Source organism: Odontomachus brunneus, unplaced genomic scaffold (genome assembly GCF_010583005.1).
Source record: "Odontomachus brunneus isolate Ranch 3 - 2012 unplaced genomic scaffold, Obru_v1 Obru_scaffold_078, whole genome shotgun sequence".
In the NCBI taxonomy this organism is placed as follows: domain Eukaryota; kingdom Metazoa; phylum Arthropoda; class Insecta; order Hymenoptera; family Formicidae; genus Odontomachus; species Odontomachus brunneus.
The window spans coordinates 998,375-1,004,296 of NW_022639528.1; positions in this window are offsets into that span (position 1 = coordinate 998,375).

The window sequence follows — 5,922 nt, forward strand, 5'->3', positions numbered from 1 at the left end:
ATCGAAGCGGCTCGAGACAGCCAACCAAATTTGAGACGGCGAACACTCCTTGTCCCCACCAAGCTTGCCTCCCCCCTCCGTGCCCTTTCGTGCCCGTGAATGTTTTGGTCGTTCTCTTCCTTTGGCTTTACTCATCCCTCTCTCTCTCTCTCTCTTCCCCTTCCTTCCCTCCCTGCTTCTCTCCGTCCCTCGTACTCTCTCAGTCTCACCTTCACCCCTCGACACGAAAGAGTACGAATCCTGCAGGACGCTGTGTGTCTCCTCTCTCTTTGCAAGTTCCTCTTTTTCGGGCTCGATGCGCTCTCTTTCAATTCTGATACCCACCCTCACTCCCTCACATTCCTCACCATCCCGCACGTCCCTCACATCCCTTCGTAGTGACTTGTCTTCGTTGTATTAGAGCGAACAGGATGGCGAGATGTGCGCATGGCACGAGGATCCTTGCTCGTCCGCACGCCCGTGTATCCTCGACGTTGTCCTTAATCACCAAACTTTATTCGGCGAGATTTTTCGCCAACCCTTTCTCGAGGTCCTCGACGCGAGCTTTTGAGTTCAAGACACATTGATTCTCCAGGGAAACCTGTCGTGATTTTCCTGCATAACTGCATGTCTGAAAAGAAAAAAAATCAGTTTTTTCAAGATATTTTATAAGCTTAGTTGTAAATTAAATTCATCAAAGTAGAAATACATGTTTGCACATATTGGAAGAGAACTTTCTCTTTACACATAACGTACCCGAGTAGAAATTTATCCAGTTTCTTACCAATAAGGAATTTTTGGTAATATTTAATTTAATTTAATTTATAATTTTTGGTAACTAGCTAGTTTTTAGTCAGTTTTCTTAGCTAGAAATTGACTAATTTGGTCGACGCTCACTTCGTCAAAAACTGGAAGTTGAACTAGATAGTTTCAGATCAGTTTTTAACAAGATTTTGATCAATATCTAACATGTTTACTAGCAGTTTCTAAGCAGTTTTTTTACTAGTTTCTATGTAGTTTTTGACTATTTTATAAGCATTTTTTTATCGGTTTCTGATCTATTTTTTCAGTTTATTAATAGTTATAATTAATTTAACTATATCAAAAGAATAATTTTATTAAAATTAAATTTTTATAATTTTTATAATTTTTTTATTTTTTATTTTTTTCATCTTTAATATAATATTTTATTTTATTTTGGCCAAGAATTATCTCAGAAAAATTCGTCAGTAATTTCCGATTTTTTGCTGGACAGAAAATGCACAGCATTTTCTTATCATTTTTCTTATATAATTTCTGACAAATAACTGGCCCAAAAATATTGACAGTATTTTCAGAGTTTTTACTGAGCAGAAACTATCCAATATTTACTTACTATTTTTCTTGCATAGTTTCTGATAAAAAACTACCCAAAAAATACTGAACAGTATTTATTATAGAAAATAAATTGAGATGTTTCCACTTTGATGCTTTCTTTGTTGGAATTTTCTAAAACTTGTTTTTATGAAGTATTGTTATAGAGAAACCTTGCTTTTATGACTTAAACCTAGCTTTTTAACTTGCAGTTTGAAAGGACTACGAAATTAGAAAAAAAGAATAGATTTAAAAAAATGTCAATTTATTCTTGACGATAAAATTTCGAACAAAGACGTAGATTTTACTGAAATATATTTAGAAAGAAGAAAAAAGAAATATTTCAAAAGAAGATATTTATCTGATAAGTACTAGTAACATACCTATTTAAATCTAAATTCTTTTATTTAAACATAATAAAAACAATTGCTGCTATAAAAAATCGAAGTTTTAAGAAAATTTATATTTTGTTTTTTTATTAAAGCAGTTGGTTATAATATTTAAATAAAATAATTTACATTGAAGTAAATATGCTGTTAGTAGCCACCGAATAAGTATCTGTTAGTTTTTAAATATATTTTCTTTCAGTGCAGTCAACAAGATGCGCAATAAGGATCGATCAACTGTATACCAAAGTTTGATCGATTTTCGCAAAGCTGTCTCGAGAATACTTCAATGCACACAAAGAGTATCGCGCGCGATCGGACAAGTAAACACAATCTCGGCGGCAATTAACGTGCTAAAGGGATCATCGCGTGGGTCGACCCGCGGACTCGCCTCCGTCGGGCGAGAAATGCCCTCGACCGTCTCGAAGATCACCCAATTCCACCGGGCAATAAACGTTACTCTCAACAGTTCACCTAACTTTTTATTAGGTCGAGCAATGAGGCCCCCTTTCGTAAGTGCCTGCATAAAAAGTGCGAGGGCATTATCCCGCGATAACCAAACTCTTTTTCTCACCTTCCTCCGCCTCCTCCGCCCGCTTGTTACCCACTCCCTCTGCCCCTTTGCTCCGTCCTCTTCTTTCCTTCCCGGGCGCCCCCTCTCCGCGAGGCGGTTTGGTTGAATGAAAAAAAAAAGAAAAAAAAGGAAACAAAGCGAAACAAAAAATGTGGGTAACCTTGCATTTTTTTATGATACCTTTTTTCCACGCTCGAGCTCGGCTCCTCGGCCCGTGCACTTTGCATACGGAATGCGACAAGTTCCTCTACCCCCGTCTCCCGCCCTTCGCCCGGTTGCGCCATCCCCCGTCGCCACCGCCGCCGCCTCCACTCTGCCGCCACCCCGCCGCCTCCTAACCCTTTGCGCCAACTATGAATATGTTTATTGCATTGCGCGACGGCCACCTGATGCAGCGGGGGCAAGCTCGCCACGTGTGTGGGCGATGCGCGGCACGTGGTGTCGCGAAGAATGAGCGTCGCGGCCGACCGACCGGCTGATCCTCGAGCGCGATCGGTATTATTTAACGCCGCGAGAGAGATGAAGAAAGCGGGGATTATAACGGTGCTCAAGGTGCTAGCCGATGCCGTCGATTCGTGGTCGCCGCGAAGCGGAGGACTTCGACTCGAGATCCCAGGTAATCCGGGTATTGGAAACGAGCTGCGAGAAACGGCGAAGGGAAACGCGGCCGGGTCAAGGGAGGTGAGGGAAATTGTCCTCGAATGTAATTATACCACGCCGCTTTGCGCCGCGCCCTTATTGTTCCACTTTGTATCCGGCAGTTTTATCGCGCTTTGCTGCGCCCCACGACGCAGCTGTGATGGCACTTTCAATTTTCCTCCCGCCGAGAGCGACGCTTAGCAATTCGCGAGACGCGGACGCGTCTCCGGGATCGATCATCACGATATAAAAGAATCTTGTTCTCTTATTCTCACGGTTCTATTCGTTTATGAGCACGCGACTACATAAGCGCTTCTTGATCATCTAGTCGAATTCCCAACCGCGTTCTTCTTTTCTTTTCTCTCTCTCTTTTTATTTTTTTTTCTTCTACAATTCCCGTCCACCAGCGCGTCGAAATACGGCGAAAAGACCGTCGGCCAACAGGGAGGGTGGCGGTAGATTGAATCAGCCTAAGCAGCAGCCACCCTTCTACGGATTCCGCCCTGGCAACTGCCCTCCCCTTCTGCTCTCCCCCTCATGCCAGCCTTCTCCTCCATTCCACTCGGCATTTTCGAGGTGGACGCCGAGCTGACCGAACCACTATCAGCTAGATATTCGCTGGCGTGGCGTTTGCGCCCCATTTTATTAAGGAAATCCCACCCCGGCGTCCGAATCTCTCTTCGTGCCCCCGTGGTCCATCGTGTCACGAAGTCCTACGAGGCGAAAGGGAAGAGTTCTCCTCGTAACACGTGCGACGACGTGCACCTTTGTCCTTTTCTTTCGTTTTCCGCCCCGTATACTGCTCCTTTCTTTCTTTCTCTCTCCTCTTCTTCCCCGTGTCGCTTTCTTTCTCTTTCTCTCGCGCGCGCTTTCCACGGAATTGTTTTCCCTGCGAATTTTTCTCGCGGACACGAGAAGAAGAGAGGTATGGCGACTCACGAATCGATCGACAGCGCGCTGAATATCGAAAGCGCGCGTAACGAGAGTTTTATTCGCGCACGTAGCTGAAATCCTCTTGCGATCTTCATCTTTTCTCAAGGAAACTTTGCAATCGCAAGCTCCAGTCATTACTGAGCTCACGATTAACGGATTGCGTGTCGATTCACGCGAGATTCGTGCCAGGATAATGACGTAGTACATCCAGCGGGGGTGGAATAGCCGCGCGCAATTTTTCCGAGGCATGACAGGAGGCCTGGCAAACCGCAATTCGCGCACCCAATCTTGCGGGGGAGGACACGAAAGCAACGTCTGCTCGCGCGCTGCCGGATCGTGAAGAGTAATAAAAATATTCCGCGAGCTCGGCAATAGGGTGGCGGGACGACGGCCGTCATTAAAGGAAATTATAACAAAGTGGTTCCTCCGCGACGTCGGGGCTGTCATTTGGCGGCGCGGACGCGAAAGTCCGCAGCACGAGAAGGCGAGCGACGTTGAAGAAGGACGAATAGAAGGGCTGAGTCAGTTCGCGCGGAAAACGAATTGAAATTTTAATCGTCCACCCCCTGCCCCACCGTTAAATGCGTCCGCCACCTTGCCGACTCCAACCCAGCCATCTCTGCGCGACGCGACCCTCGCTAACCCCTGTCCTCCTTTTTCCGGCTCTCTTTTTTCTCCTCTCATTTCTACTGCTGCTGCTGCTCTTCCTCCTCTTTCTCTTCCTCCTCCTCCTCCTCCTCCTCTTCTTCGTCCTCTTCCTCCTCCTTCTCCTCCTCCTACGTCTCCTCTTCCTCGTCCTGGCGCGAGCTAAATGCTTTTACGCGCGTCGCTATTATGTCCCGACGATGTCCCTCTCCCGCTTTTAAGCTCGTGTTTATTCCTCACCCGGCGCTGGACATTTTTCTGTCTCTCCCCCTCGGCGTACTCCTTCCCCAAAAGAGGATTGCATAACGTGATAATCAGACGCGGCTCTTCCGCACGTTCAATTCGTGATTTAGCCTGCCGGGGTTCACTCTGCGCGTTGAAATACCGTAGGACGTAGGCCTGCGAGCTCTCTGCGAGACCGGAACGAGTAATTCACGGGCGTGATAAAGTCGCACTAAAGCCATAAAGATGCAGAATAATAAAATCATAAAGAGGTTCGCGATTTAGCGATACTGTCAATTAAGTGACTCGATGATACCACGACGATCCATTTCTTTCAAACTATCGTCCGTCATATTTTACGTTAACGAATTGGATGCTCCTACGATGCGATCGTAAAAATTACCATAAAATATAACACTATTGTCGGAAATGTTCACGAGTCACTACCACGACGGACGACAGCGGACGTGTCTTTCCGAAAGGTGCCGGATTCATTTCCCGTAGGACGCGCAAAAGATGCGAATTGGGTCACGCATGGCGCCGATCCCGCGTACCTGACAAAGACCGAATCGACTACTAAAGATCTCCAGAATGTCTCTCTCTCTATCTATCTATCTATCTCTTTCTTTTTCTGCCGCCTCTCGCTCTCTCTTCGATTCCGTATCAAATTTTTGTCACACAGGCCGCATAGTTACCAGCCGGAGGGAGGAGGGTCTCGTCCCTCGGAAAGCATTGAAAACTTATTGAGAAATCGTGAAAGTCGATCGAGCTCGAGCGACCCTCTCGTAGCCGCGTGCCACGTGCAACCCGTCCGATCGCGTCCAGCCGTGGTCCGCCCCGGGAGAAAAAAGGGAGCATTGTGTGAAATTAGAGCCCTTCTTATGGTAATTGGACCACCGTATGATTGCTGGTTTACACCGCGGGCTACCACGGCCCGTCGCGCCGCACTTCTTCTTCTTCTTCGCGCGCGCGCATCGAGAGGCCAGTGACTTCGGGGGCCCGGTGTTCCCCGGGCACGTGTCGCATCGCGACCCTTTTTTCCCAAATCTGACGTAGTCGGTACGATTGTGCTGTGCCTCTCGGCGCTCTCTTGCTTTTTTTTCTTTAACTCAAACTCTCTCTTATTTCTCCCATCCCCCTTCTCTCTCTCTCTCTCTCTCTCTCTCTCTCTCTCTCTCTCTCTCTCTCTCT